Raw genomic sequence first — 16466 nt, 5'->3', positions numbered from 1 at the left:
CAAGGTCCCATCAGAGGGGTCCCAGAGCCAGCAGAGGGTCCCAGCAGAGGGGACACGGATCCAGGAGGGTCCCAGCAGAGGGGACACGGTTCCAGGAGAAGGGACACGGATCCAGGAGAGTTGACACTGTCCCAGTGGAGGTGACACTGTCCCAGTGGAGGGGACATGGATCCAGGAGGGTCTCAGGACAGGGACACTGTCCCAGGAGAGGGGACACGATCCCAGGAGAGGGGACAAGGTGCCCGCAGAGGGTCCCAGTGGAGGGGACACTGTCCCAGTGGAGGTGACACTGTCCCAGGAGAGGGGACACGGATCCAGGAGGGTCTCAGGACAGGGACACTGTCCCAGCAGAGGTGACACTGTCCCAGTGGAGGGGACACCACAGTGGAGGTGACACTGTCCCAGCGGAGGTGACACTGTCCCAGCAGAGGTGACACTGTCCCAGTGGAGGTGACACTGTCCCAGTGGAGGTGACACTGTCCCAGCGGAGGTGACACTGTCCCAGCAGAGGTGACACTGTCCCAGTGGAGGTGACACTGTCCCAGTGGAGGTGACACTGTCCCAGGAGAGGTGACACTGTCCCAGCGGAGGTGACACTGTCCCAGTGGAGGTGACACTGTCCCAGCGGAGGTGACACTGTCCCAGCAGAGGGGACACTGTCCCAGCAGAGGTGACACTGTCCCAGCAGAGGTGACACTGTCCCAGTGGAGGTGACACCGCAGTGGAGCAGGGAGTTCCATGTCCTGGCGTTCCGAACCCACATCCCAACAACACGAAACTACCTAATCCACAGAGCGGCTCTGCTTCAGCCTGGCCAAAAACCCTAAAAACGCCTCAAAACCACCCAAAAAAAACCCCAAAAACGCCTCAAAAACACCCCCCCCAAAAAAAAAACCAAAACCGCCTCAAAACCACTCAAAAAAAACCCCAAAAACGCCTCAAAACCACCCAAGAAAAACCCCAAAAAAGCCTCAAAACCACACAAAAAAACCCCAAAAACGCCTCAAAACCACTCAAAAAAAAACCCAAAAACGCCTTAAAACCACCCAAAAAACCCCTAAAAACGCCTCAAAACCACACAAAAAAACCCTAAAAACGCCTCAAAACCACCCCAAAAACGCCTCAAAACCACCCAAAAAAACCCTAAAAACGCCTCAAAACCACCCCAAAAAAACCCTAAAAACGCCTCAAAACCACCCAAAAAACGCCTCAAACCCACCCAAAAAAAACCCCAAAAACGCCTCAAAAACACCCAAAAAAACCCCTAAAAACGCCTCAAAAAACACCCAAAAAAACCCCAAAAACGCCTCAAAAACACCCCAAAAAACCCCCCAAAACGCCTCAGAACCACCTAAAAATAATCCAAAAACGCCCCAAAGCCACCCAAAAAAAACCCCTAAAAACGCCTCAAAACCACACAAAAAAGCCCCAAAAACGCCTCAAAACCACACAAAAAACGCCTCAAAACCACACAAAAAACCCCCTAAAAACGCCCAAAAAAAAACCCAAAAACACCTCAAAACCACCCCAAAAAACTCAAAAACGCCTCAAAACCACCCAAAAAAACCCTAAAAACGCCCAAAAAAACCCCAAAAACGCCTCAAAACCACCCAAAAAAATCCCCTCCCCCCGGGCAGCGCTGGCATCTGAATTTCGGGGGAAATAAAAGAGTTACCAGGGAAACAAAAGCCACAAAAGGATCTTTTCAGAGGAAAGAATAATAAAATAAAATCAAAGTAAACACAAAAAAAATCCCCAAGCCCGTCGGATGATTTCCTACATCTCCCGCAGGACTTTACAAATGCTTTACAAATAGGAGGAAACGGTAAAACGCGGAGGAAAAAAAAGCGATTATCGCAGCTATAAAACGCTAAAAAAAACCCCAAATCATCCCCAAAATTCTTCCCCCGCCGAGGAGATTTGAAAAATCGTTTCCTATGTGAGGTTGATTTATCAAAATTCCGATTAAAACGCCGTTATCGCGGTTTATTTTAATATATATATATATATATTTGTGTGGGTTTATATAGATATATTTTAATTTAAAGCTGGCGGAGTTTGGAGTTTTCCCCGTTGTAAAAGCAAAGAGTTCTGGGGGGAAAAAAGGCGATTTTGGGGTTGTCACAGAGTAAAAATAGGGAGTTGTGGGGGGAAAAAAGCGAATTATTCATGATCTCCTCCTCTGGAAGGAAATATAAAATGAGACGTTTAAGGGGAAATAAAAATGGAAGGAGAAAAGGGTAAAAAATGTGGGAAACAATTGAAGAAATAGCGGAAAAGTGAAATTTTGGGGTTTCTAGGTGTAAAAAATAAATTTATGTTCTTTTCTCCTTCCAGCTCCATGCACGAGGTGAATTGTTATGAAATAATGGTGAAAAAATGAGAATTAAAGGTGAAGGAGGCGAGGGAATTTTGCAGGAAAAAACCCTCCAAAATTCACATTTTTTGGGGGGGGGAATAAATTCTATTTATTGTTTCTTAAAGGACAACGATTCCCCAGGCAACAAACACAATTTCCTATATAAATATCCCTATATAATTAATATATTTAATACATTTAATATATTTAATATATTTAATATATTTAATATATTTAATATATTTAATGTATTTAATATATTTAATATATTTAATATATTTAATACATTTAATATATTTAATACATTTAATATATTTAATATATTTAATATATTTAACATAAATAAATTCAAATCCTTACCTGGCCAGCTGGAGTTCTTTCCTCAGAGCGAATTAAATAATTAAGAGGGGGAAGCAAAATTCAAAATCAGCCCCGGAAAAAGGGTTAAAAAAGGGCAAATTTGGGGAAAGTTTAAAAGTTCAGCAGAGGAAAAATATCCTGCGAGTTCAAGGGATGAGAGGAGGAGGAAACTTGGCGAGAACTCGGCTCAATTTCCTTGGAAAAGCTTTAAAAAGTCGGGATGGGCCGGGATATAAATTATGGGGCCGGAAACACAATAAAAACACAATAAAAATACAATAAAAACACAATAAAAATACAATAAAAACACAATAAAAATACAATAAAAATACAATAAAAAATACAATAAAAATACAATAAAAATACAATAAAAATACCATAAAAATACAATAAAAATACAATAAAAATACAATAAAAATACAATAAAACTTCGCCCCTGTTGTTGAACTTCAAACGCTCGGGGAAAATAAAGAAACAGCCCCGGGTAAGAAAGTTCGGGAAGATTTAGGGGGGATAAAAAAGGGAAAATTTCGGGGTTTTTTTGGGGGGTTGGGGGTATTGACATTCTGAGCGTGGCTTTGTGGGTTTGAATATTCCGAATATTCAGAAATAATTCAGATTTTTTTTAATTTGCAGCTCTAACAAGAGGCCGAGCCGGCGGTTTTAGGGGTTGTAATTTGAATTTAAAATCGATTTTTTTTGGGTTTTTTTATCCCCTTTTTATTTCATATTTTGTCATTTTTCTGCTTTTTTGGCTCACAAGTGTGGGGCGCGATTTTAATCCAATTTTTCAATCCGAGAATTTGAATTTTACTGTAAAACTTCAATCCTTTGGGCACGAGGGACCTGCAGCTACACTGGAATATTATTTACGTGTATTTCTTTATTATTTATTATTATTTATTATTATTTTTTACTTAATGTTTTCCATCTATTATATTTCAATTTTACTCATTATTTATTACTTATTGTTTCTTATCTATTATATTTTAAGTTTATTTAGTATTTAGTATTTAGTATTTAGCATTTATTTTTATTATTTATATACATTATTTATATTTATTTTGTATTCAGTATTTAGTATTTAGTATTTAGTATTTAGTATTTAGTATATATTATTTAGCATTTATTTTTATTATTTATATTCATTATTTATATTTATTTAGTATTTAATATTTAGTATTTAGTATTTAGTATTTAGTATTTAGTATTTAGTATTTTTATTATCTATATTTATTATTTATTTTTTTTTATTATTTTTTATTTCTTACTCATTACCTATTATTTACTAATTATTATTTATTATGTATCATTCATTGTTTGTTGTTTATTATTTACTCTTTATTATTTATCATTTATCATTTATTACTTATATTAACTATTTATAATTTATAATTTATTGTTAATTGTTTATTATTTATCATTTATTATTCATTATTTATTATTTATCATCTATTATGTATTATTTATTATTTATTATGTATAATATATTATTTATCATTTATTATTTATTATTTATCACTTATAATTTATTTATTATTTATTATTATTTATTTATATTTATTTATTTATTATTATTCTTTATTCTTTATTATTTATTCTTTATTATTATTTATTTATATTTATTTATTTATTATTATTCTTTATTCTTTATTCTTTATTCTTTATTCTTTATTCTTTATTCTTTATTCTTTATTATTTATTATTTATTATTTATTATTTATTATTTATTATTTATTATTTATTATTTATTATTTATTATTTATTATTTATTCTCAGCTGGCTCACACCCACAATCTCTTTTATTTTCACCCTGACCACACTTACAATAACTCCAAAAATAAAATTTAATATTTTCCATTTCCCAAACCAGCTGAATTTTCTATAAAACCCCCTCGGGCTCCGCTTTTCCTCCTGCAGCACAATTTATAAACCAAATCCTCTCTCACCCCTGAACTCCCGCTATTAAATTCTCTTTATTTCACCCCAAAACTGCCAGCGGGAAGATTTTCTCCAGCTCGGAAATGGAGCCGTTAAATCTGGGCCGGAAGATGAAGAAAAGCACTCAGGGCACGCCTGAAGAGCTCTCGAAATTCGGAAATAAATAACATTAAAGAGGGGAAAACAAGAGGAAAAAAGCCATTAAAAGCGCCCCGAATCTGAATAAATGATGGATGAGCGTTAATTCCTGCGGCTGCCATCACATTTTAACATAATGGGGTTTTTTTCTTCCTTTTCTGGCCTCTGTTGAAGTTTGGGAAGAGATTTTAAATTCAGATGTGGGCGCGAGGCGGGAGGTAAATAAGATTTATTTTATTTTATTTTATTTTATTTTATTTTATTTTATTTTATTTTATTTTATTTTATTTTATTTTATTTTATTTTATTTTATTTTATTTTATTTTATTTTATTTTATTTTATTTTATTTTATTTTATTTTATTTTATTTTATTTTATTTTATTTTATATTTTATTTTATTTTATTTTATATTTTATTTTATTTTATTGTATTGCATTGCATTGTATTGTATTTTGATTTAATATTTTATTTCATTTAATTTTATATTTTATATTTTATATTTTATGTTTTATATTTTATATTTTATATTTTATATCTTATATTTTATATCTTGTATCTTATATCTTATATCTTATATCTTATATCTTATATCTTATATCTTATATCTTATATCTTATATCTTATATTTTATATCTTATATCTTATATATTATATCTTATATTTTATATCTTATATTTTATATCTTATATTTTATATCTTATATTTTATATTTATTTTATACTTTACACTTTATACTTTATATTATTTTATTTTATATTCTTTTATTTTAGATTTTATACTTTATATTTTATACTTTATATTTTATTTTTCATATTTTGTATTTTATATTTTATATTTTAATTTAAATTAAAATACTGTTCTAGCAGCGGCTCCGGCCTCTGGGAATTTTTGGGTGTCGGCTCCTGGGGAACCGGGATTTGGGATGTTCCCAACAGGACGGAAAAGGATGGAAAAATTGGATTTAAAAGGGGGAGAACTTGGATTTTAAAGGGTGGAAAAGTCAGGTTTAAAGGCTGGAAAAGCTGGATTTAAAGGATGGAAAAGTTGGATTTAAAGGATGGAAAAGTTGTATTTAAAGGATGGAAAAGTTGGATTTAAAGGGGGAAGAACTTGGATTTAAAGGGTGGAAAAGTCAGGTTTAAAGGCTGGAAAAGTTGGATTTAAAGGAGGGAAAAGTTGGATTTAAAGGATGGAAAAGTTGGGTTTAAAGGGTGGAAAAGTTGGATTTAAAGGATGGAAAAAGTCAGGTTTAAAGGCTGGAAAAGTTGGGTTTAAAAGATGGAAAAGTTGGATTTAAAGGATGGAAAAAGTCGGGTTTAAAAGATGGAAAATTTGGATTTAAAGGATGGAAAAGTTGGAAAAGTCGGGGTGGGATTTTTGTGCCGCATCCCAAAATCCATCAGGGCCTGGGACAGGATAGTCCTGAACAGGGATAATTGGGAATCGGGATATTCATTAATTGGGATATTCATTAATTGGGATATTCATTAATTGGGATATTCATTAATTGGGATATTTATTAATTTGGATATTCATTAACTGGGATATTCATTAATTGGGGTATTCATTAATTGGGATATTCATTAACTGGGATATTCATTAACTGGGATATTCATTATTTGGGATATTCATTAACTGGGATATTCATTAATTGGGATATTCCTGGCCCAGGATATTAATTAATTGGGATATTCATTAATTGGGATATTCATTAATTGGGGTATTCATTAATTGGGATATTCCTGGCCCAGGATATTAATTAATTGAGATATTCATTAACTGGGATATTCCTGACCCGGGACATTCATTAATTGGGGTATTCATTAATTGGGATATTCGTTAATTGGTATATTTATTAATTAGGATATTCCTGACGCCCCTGGCAAGCAGAGAGGGATTTTCCCGACTCCTGGCGAGTCTCACAATTCCACAAGAAATTCCATAAGAAAAAATTCCATGAGAAATAATTCCATAAGAAATAATTCCATAAGAAATAATTCCATACGGAATAATTCCATAAGAAATAATTCCATATGGAGTAATTCCATAAGAAATAAATAATTTAATAAGAAATAATTCCAAAATAAATAATTCCAAAATAAATAATTCCAAAATAAATAATTCCATAAGAAATAATTCAAAAATAAATAATTCCATAAGGAATAATTCCAAAATAAACAATTCCATAAGGAATAATTCCAAAATAAATAATTCCAAAATAAATAATTCCAAAAGAAATAATTCCAAAAGAAATAATTCCATAAGGAATAATCTCTCCCCGCTCTGCAGCCTCGGGGCGGCGCTCGCCGGCCGGGATCGACCCCGGGAATCTTTTGTTCCTCCGCTCCGGGAAAAAAACATTTCCCTCCTTTCTGCTCGGTTTTCTTCATTTTTGTCCTTTTTTACCTTTTTTCCCCTTTTTTTACCTTTTTTTCCCCCGTTTTTTTTACGTTTTTTTAAAATTTTTTAAAGTTTTTTTACAAAATTTTTGAATATTTTTTTTAAAAAATTTAAATATATTTTAATTTTTTTTTTAAATGTATTTTTAAATTTCTTTTTCTTACCCCGAAGGAAAAATAAAGAAAAAGTTCGGAGTTCAAATGAAGGTTTCTGCCTTAAGGAAATAAAGGAAAATAAAGTTAAATAAAGAAGTGAAGTAAAATGGAAGAAAGGAAAAATAAAGTGAAATGAAGTAAATTGAAGTAAAATAAAATAAAATATAAAATAAATTAAATAAAAGAAAGCAAAGAAAATTTAAATTGAATTGAATTTTAAAATAATAAAAATTTAAATAATAAAAACTAAACTAAACTAAAATAAGCTCTATTGGGGCACCCTAGAACACGAACAAACAGAATGTGAACCCCCTAAAACATGGAGAAACCACACCAGAACTCCCTAAAAGGAGAAAAAATGAGGAAAAATGAGAAAAAAGGAAAAAAAATGAAAAAAAAAAGAGAAAAAATGAGAAAAAATGAGAAAAAATGGGAAAAATGAGAAAAAAATGAGAAGAAAATAAGAAAAAAGGGGAAAAAATGGAGAAAAAAACAAGGAAAAATTAAAATAAAACTATTCCTGGACCTCTAAATCATGGACAAACCACACCTGGACCCCCTAAAACAGGAACAAATCTCACCAGAATCCCCTAAAACCTAAATAAACCAGAGCTGGACACCCTAAAATGTGAACAAACCCCTCCAGGATCCCCTAAATTCGGACAAAACATAAAAAAGGAAGAGACCCCATCAGAGCACCCTAAAGGATGAATAAAGGGAACCCTAAAACATGGACAAAGTGCAGCTGAACCCCTAAAATGGGAATAAACCACTCTTGGACGCCCTAAAATGGGAACAAACCACTCTTGGACACCCTAAAATGGGAATAAACCACTCTTGGACACCCTAAAATGTGAATTAATCCCATCAGGGCACCCTAAAATATGGACAAATTCAACCAAGTCACCCTAAAATACAGACAAACCCCACCAGGACACCCTAAAATGTGAATAAAACCCACCAGGGAACCCTAAAACAGGAATAAACCCCACCAGAACCCCCTAAAACAGAAACAAACTCCACCAGGGCACCCTAAAACACGAACAAACCCCACCTGGGCACCCTAAATCATGACCAAACCCCACCAGGATCCCCTAAAACACAAACAAACTCAACCAAGACACCCTAAAACATGAACAAACCCCACAAGGATCCCCTAAAATGGGGACAAACCCCATTGAGATCCCCTAAAAGGCACAAGCGCCACCAGGATCCCCTAAAATGGGGACAAACCCCACCAGGATCCCCTAAAATGGGGACAAACCCCATTGAGATCCCCTAAAAGGGACAAACCCCGCCAGGATCCCCTAAAGCACAAACAAACCGGGCTGGGGGGTCCTGGCTGGGATTTCCACCTCGGGATCGGCGGGAGAAACCAACCCCAAACCCAACCCCAGCCCCAACCTCGACCCCAACCCCAATCCTGATCCCAAACTCAGCCCCAATCCTGATCTCGAACCCAAACTCAACCCCAAACCCAATCCCGACCCCAAACTCAACCCTAACCCCAATCCTGATCCCAAACTCAACTCCAATCCCGATCCCAACCCCGATCCCAACCCCAATCCCAACCCCAACCCCAATCCCGATCTCAACCCCAACACCAATCCCGATACTGATCCCAAACTCAACTCCAATCCCAATCCCGATCCCAAACTCAACTCCAGCCCTGATCCCAAACCCAATCCCAACCCCAACCCCGATCCCAACCCTGATCCTGATCCTGATCTCAAACCCAACCTCAACCCCGATCCCAACCCCGACCCCAATCCTGATCCTGATCCTGATCCCAAACTCAACCCCAATCCTGACCCCAACCCCAACTCCAACCCCGATCCCGATCCCAAACTCAACCCCAATCCTAATTCCAATCCTTATCCTGATCCCAACCCTGATCCTGATCCCAACCCTGATCCTGATCCCAACCCCAACCTCAATCCCGATCCTGATCCCAACCCCAACCCCAACCCCAATCCCGATCCCGATCCCGATCCCGATCCCGATCCCGATCCCAACCCCAACCCCAATCCCAACCCCAATCCCGATCCCGATCCCAACCCCAACCCCAATCCCAACCCCAATCCCAACCCCAATCCTTATCCTGATCCCAACCCTGATCCCGATCCCAACCCCAGCTCCAATCCCGATCCCAATCCCGATCCTGATCCCGATCCCAGCCCCAATCCCGATCCCAGCCCCAATCCCAATCCCAATCCCGATCCCAATCCCGATCCCGATCCCAACCCTGATCCTGATCCCGATCCCAACCCCGATCCCGCTCCCAATCCCGATCCTCTGCTGCCTCTGGAGTTTTCCTCAGGGATCGGGAATTCCCGCCGGGGTTGGGAAGGGATCCCGGATCCCCCCGGCCGATTTTGGGGGATTTGCTTTTCTATTTTTGCCTTTTTTCCCCACTCTGGAACCCCGGCCCCGCGTTTATTAATTAATTAATTAATCAATGCCCTAATTAGATGGGATAATGAATCCCGAGCTGGAAAAGCGGGAATGGCCCCGCAGCTCCCTTTTCCCTTTTTGTGGAATTAAGGGAAAAGTGACCCCGTAAAAGCAGAAAAAATCAAATTCCAGTTCATCCCACAGGGCCAATTAGCAGGAAAACTCTAATTAATAGGAAGGGAAGAGCGGCGGGAATTCCTACACAAACTTTCCAGGATAACTTTGAGAATTCCCAATTTTTTTCCCAATTTTCCAACTCCAGGAATTTAAATTAAATTAAATTATTCAATCAAATAATTGATAAAAATGGAATTAGTTGGTTGTATAACTAATAATTAATTAATTAATCGATTAAATAATCTATAATAATAGAATTATTTGATTAAACAATGAATAATTAATTATTTGATTAAATAATTGGGGCTGTCCGAGGAAGCCTTTGCACCTTCACTGTTGAGCTCGGCCCAGAAAAATCTTAATTAATCCCCAGACACGCGGCAAAAATTACCCAAATGAGGTTTCCCTTAATTAGCGCTTTTTGGCTGGAGGGTTGGGGGGATAAAAGTAAATTTACAGCCCCAAAATTATTGGAAATATCGCGATTAATTCAAATTAATTAGCAAAATATAAAAAAACGTTTTGCTTTCCTGAATTAAAAACTCTCGCTTTGCCCAGAACGTTCCAGGCTCAGCAAAATAATCCTAAAATCTTATTTTTGATTCATTTTTATGGGAGTTTTCCTTACTTTTTAAAGGGATTCCTTCGAACGCTGAACTGGGAATATTTTGAATTAAATAGAAATAGTCGCGAGAATTCAATGGAAATATTCATCAGAATTAAATGGAAATATTCAAGAGAATTAAATGGAAATATTCAAGAGAATTAAATGGAAATATTCAAGAGAATTAAATGGAAATATTCAAGAGAATTAAATGGAAATATTCAAGAGAATTAAATGGAAATATTTGCAAGAATGAAATAGAAATAGGAATAGGAATAGGAATAGGAATAGAAATAGGAATAGGAATAGAAATAGAAATAGAAATAGGAATAGGAATAGGAATAGGAATAGGAATAGAAATAGAAATAGAAATAGAAATAGAAATAGAAATAGAAATAGAAATAGAAATAGAAATAGAAATAGAAATAGAAATAGAAATAGAAATAGAAATAGAAATAGAAATAGAAATAGAAATAGAAATAGAAATAGAAATAGAAATAGAAATAGAAATAGAAATAGAAATAGAAATAGAAATAGAAATAGAAATAGAAGAATTCTCTGTTGGGTAAAAACTAAATTGAAAAAAGGGGAGATATTAATTTAAAAATCCTTGGAAATGAGCGACAGAAATAAATCCAACGCCTTGAAAAACAAATATTCCATTTGTCCCAATTCCAGCCATTTGCTGGGAAAAATCAATTAAGCCTGGCTGCCTTTAATTATTTACATTTTCCGATTTTAATGAGCTCTTCCCGGGTTTCCGGCGCTGTCCTGGGGAACCCAAAAAAGCCGGGAGAGACGGGAAATTCAATTTATTCCTGCTCATTCCGGCCCCAGCGCTTTCCCAGCCAAGATCCTCCCAATCCCGCCGGAAAATGGGGAAAAAACGAGGGAAAAATGGGAAAAGTGAGTAAAAAGTGGGAGGTTGGGAAATTATTGTTATTATTGTTATTATTGTTACTATTATTACTATTATTATTGCTATTACTATTACTATTACCATCCTATTTCTATTATTTCTATTATTTCTATTATTTCTATTATTTCTATTATTTCTATTATTTCTATTATTTCTATTATTTCTATTATTTCTATTATTTCTATTTTTTCTATTATTACTATTATTTCTATTATTACCATTACCATTACCTACTACTGCTATTATTATTGCTATTATTATTGCTATTATTGTTGCTATTATTATTACTATTATTATTATTATTTTCACTGGCTACCTCCCTCTTCACCAAAAATTAAGCCGTGCAACACCTAATAGTAATAATAATAATAATAATAATAATAATAATAATAATAAGAAGAAGAAGAAGAAGAAGAAGAAGAAGAAGAAGAAGAAGAAGAAGAAGAAGAAGAAGAAGAAGAAGAAGAAGAAGAAGAAGAAGAATAAGAATAAGAATAAGAATAAGAATAAGAATAAGAATAAGAATAAGAATAAGAATAAGAATAAGAATAAGAATAAGAATAAGAATAAGAATAAGAATAAGAATAAGAATAAGAATAAAAATAAAAATAAGAATAAAAATAAGAATAAAAATAAGAATAAAAATAAGAATAAAAATAAGAATAAAAATAAGAATAAGAATTTTAAAACTAAGGAAAAGTCGGATTCGGGCGGGATATTCCCGAAGGTTTTCCCAGATTTTGGAGCCGAGGATTTCTTCGCCTCCGATCCGCGGTTTTAGCCAAAGAGAGAAATAAAAGAAGGATGGAAATGCTGGAAAATGGATGGGAAAATGGCCAGAATTGCCAGCGGGAGGAGAAGCAGCGCGGATTTTCCTGGGATTTCTGCTCTGGAAAAGCTCGAGGGGTTTTTGGAGGGCGGAGAATGAAAATTACGGGGGGAAAAAAATGAAATATAAAGGGAAAAAAGAGATTTTTTTTTTTATTTTTTTTGTACCCCGAGCTCCGCGGAGGATGAGGATGAAATAATGGCAAAATCAGCAAAATTGAAATGATCAAAATTCAAATTATGGAAATGATCCAAAAGAGGGAAAAAATTCCTCCCCCACCCCGGCAGCGCTCTCTTACCTGGCCGCGCTTTTCCTGCCGCTTTTCCTTGGATCCTAAAAATTCCAAACCTTCCCCACCCCGCCAAAAATCCCGGGAATGCAGAAATCCATGAAAAATCCCTGGGAATGAAGATTAAAAATGACGGGAATGCAGAAATCAATGAAAAATCACTGGGAATGAAGATTAAAAATGACGGGAATGAAAAAATCCATGAAAACTCCCCGGGATATGAAGATTAAAAATCCCGGGAACGGAGGAATCCATGAAAAATCCCCGGGATATGAAGAATAAAATTCCCGGGAATGGAGGAATCCATTAAAAATGCCGGGAATGAAAAAATCCATGAAAACTCCCCGGGATATGAAGATTAAAAATCCCGGGAATGAAGGAATCCATTAAAAATCCAGGGAATGAAGATTAAAAATCCTTGGGAAATGAAAAAAATCTATTAAAAATCCCGAGAATGGAGGAATCCCTGAAAAATGCCGGGAATTAAAAAATTAATTAAAAATCCCGGGGAATGAAGGAATCCATTGAAAACCCCGGGAATGAAGGAATCCATTAAAAATCCCGGGAAAATGAAGAAATCCATAAAATCCATTAAAAATCCCGGGAATGAAGGAATCCATTAAAACGCCAGGAATGCAAAAAATCCATGAAAAATCCCGAGGAAATGAAGAAATCCATGAAATCCATGAAAAATCCCGGGAATCCCAGCAGAGGCACCACTTGTTACAGCGCGGCCCCTCCTGAACGCTCTGAAATTCCATCAAAATTCCGATTTTTCTCCCATTTTTGGCATCCTGGGGTTGTTTTTACCCCGCTTGGAGAGCGAGGGTGGCCCGGGTTAATTTTTAACCGAGGGGCCTTTGTGTGGGAGAGGAAAAAAAAGGGGAAAAAAGGGAAAAAAAGGGAAAATCGGCAAATCCTTCCCTCCCCGTCTAGACCGAGGCTCTGTTTTGACTGCCAAGCGCAGCCTCGCCCCTCCCCATCCCAATTCCTGCTCCTTTTGCTTCTCCCGCTGGAAAAATCGGGGGAGTGGAGCTGAGTTTTTTATGGATTTGCCTTCACCCACCTTCGTGGTGGCTCGGCGGAGCTTAAAAGGGGGTAATAAAATGGTAAAAAATGTGTAAAATGAAGTGAGATGTGAAGTAAAATGAAGTGAAAAATGAAGAAAAATGAGATAAAATAAAAATAAATAAAAATAGAAAATAGAAAAAATAAAAATATAGAATAGAAAGCTAAAATATAAAATAAATGAAATAAAATAAAGCAAAGAAAAATTAAATTAAGTGAAATTGAATTTCCAAGTAAGAAACAGTTAAATAATAATAAATAAAAATAAAATGAAAGCAAACTAAAATAAAAATATGTAATGAAAGGAAATAAAAATAGAAAGATATAAAATAAAATAAAATAAAAATGAAATAAAGTGAAATAAAATAAAATAAAATAAAATAAAATAAAATAAAATAAAATAAAATAAAATAAAATAAAATAAAATAAAATAAAATAAAATAAAATAAAATAAAATAAAATAAAATAAAATAAAATAAAATAAAATAAAATAAAATAAAATAAAATAAAATAAAATAAAGATATATTTCCAAAAGCGGGGAGCCCTCTCGCGTGTCCCCGTCCCTGGATCCTTCCGGGGGGCTCCCAGCCCCTTTTTCCCAGGCGGAAATCCCAATTTAGTGCCGGGGGGAGGGACAGCGATGGGCGGGGGGACCCTTCCCCCAAATCCCGGCTGGAAAATGGAACGAGCGGATGGGGGAGGGGCTGCTCTGGAATTCTGGGCTGGACCAGCCAGACTTGGGCTGGGCCTGAGCCAGTTCCAGCCAATCCGGGCTCAAAACCAGCCCGGCCCAACCCCCGAGCTCGGCTTTAATGGAATCCCTTTTGGAGAGCGTTTATTTAATATAAACCACACCCAGGGCTCGGTTTTTATGGGAAATCCCTTTTGGAGAGCGTTTATTTAATATAAACGATCCCCCCCCGCTCTGCCCTAATGGGAAATCCCATTTGGAGAGGGTTTATTTAATATAAACCACCCCCCCGCTCGGATGTAATGGGAAATCCCACTTGAGAAGGTTTATTTAATATAAACCATCCCCCCTCTCAGCTTTAATGGGAAATTCCACTTGAGAGAGTTTATTTAATATAAACCACCCCCCCGAGCTCGGCTTTAATGGGAAATCCCTTTGGAGAGGGTTTATTTAATATAAAACACACCCACTCAAATGTAATGGGAAATCCCATTTTGAGAGAGTTTATTTAATATAAACCACCCCCCCGCTCGGATGTAATGGGAAATCCCACTTGAGAGGGTTTATTTAATATAAACCATCCCCCCTCTCAGCTTTAATGGGAAATCCCATTTGGAGAGCGTTTATTTAATATAAACCATCCCCCCCCGCTCTGCCCTAATGGGAAATCCCATTTGGAGAGGGTTTATTTAATATAAACCACCCCCCCCCCCGCTCTGCCCTAATGGGAAATTCCACTTGAGAGAGTTTATTTAATATAAACCACCCCCCCTCTCGGATGTAATGGGAAATCCCATTCTGAGAGCGTTTATTTAATATAAATAATAATAGTTACTATAAATATATATATTACATACATAAATATATATAATATACTACATATAATAGAATAGAATAGAATAGAATAGAATAGAATAGAATAGAATAGAATAGAATAGACTAGAATAGAATAGAATAGAATAGAATAGAATAGAATAGAATAGAATAGAATAGAATAGAATAGAATAGAATAGAATAGAATAGAATAGAATAGAATAGAATAGAATATTTAATATAAATACCCCCCCAACTCGGCTTTAATGAGAAATCCCTTTATTAAAAGGATTTATTTCATATAAACCACCCCGCCTCGAGCTCGGATTTAATGGGAATTTCCCCTTTGCATTGGATTTTCCCAATTCTAAATGAATTTTTCCAATTCTGATTGGATTTTCCCAATTCTAACTGGATTTTTCCAACTCTAATTTACTTTTCCCGGAGCGAGCCCATGGCTGCCGAGGATATTTTGGGATTTTATCCGCTCCTGAGTTCCCCAGATGTTCCAAAATTCCCAAATCCACCGGTGGGAGAAGGCACCGAGGGACAAAAAAAGGGGGAAAAGAAGGAAAATCCGGCAGTTTTGGGATTGGGCAGATTTTGGGGAGCGCGGGTGCGAACCAAAAATTCCCATGGAAAAAAAAATTCCAGATCCCAAATCCAAGCAGAGTTTTGCTATGGAATCATCTCGGAGGGAGGAGAAGGGGCCCAAAGTCCTGATTCCCTTTTCCAGCCTTTTCCAGCCTTTTCCAGGCCCTTTTCCAGCCTTTTCCAGGGTTTTTCCAGCCTTTTCCAGCCTTTTCCAGGCCCTTTTCCAGCCTTTTCCAGGGTCTTTTCCAGGGTCTTTTCCAGCCTTTTCCAGGGTCTTTTCCAGCCTTTTCCAGCCTTTTCCAGGGTCTTTTCCAGCCTTTTCCAGGGTATTTTCCAGCCTTTTCCAGCCTTTTCCAGGCCCTTTTCCAGCCTTTTCCAGCCTTTTCCAAGCCCTTTTCCAGGCCCTTTTCCAGCCTTTTCCAGGCCCTTTTCCAGCCTTTTCCAGGCCCTTTTCCAGGCCCTTTTCCAGCCTTTTCCAGCCTTTTCCAAGCTTTCTTCCAGGCCCTTTTCCAGCCTTTTCCAGCCTTTTCCAAGCCTTTTTCCAGGCCCTTTTCCAGTCTCCTCCAGGCCTTTTTCCAGCCTTTTCCAGGACCCTTTCCCAGCCCTTTTCCAGCCTTTTCCAGGCCCTTTTCCAGCCTTTTCCAGCCTTTTTCCAGGCCCTTTTCCAGCCTTTTCCAGCCCTTTTCCAGCCTTTTCCAGGCCCTTTTCCAGCCTTTTCCAGGCCCTTTTCCAG

The sequence above is a fragment of the Poecile atricapillus genome, chromosome 27, assembly GCF_030490865.1.
Source record: "Poecile atricapillus isolate bPoeAtr1 chromosome 27, bPoeAtr1.hap1, whole genome shotgun sequence".
NCBI lineage: Eukaryota > Metazoa > Chordata > Aves > Passeriformes > Paridae > Poecile > Poecile atricapillus.
This window is presented reverse-complemented; position numbering follows the sequence as displayed.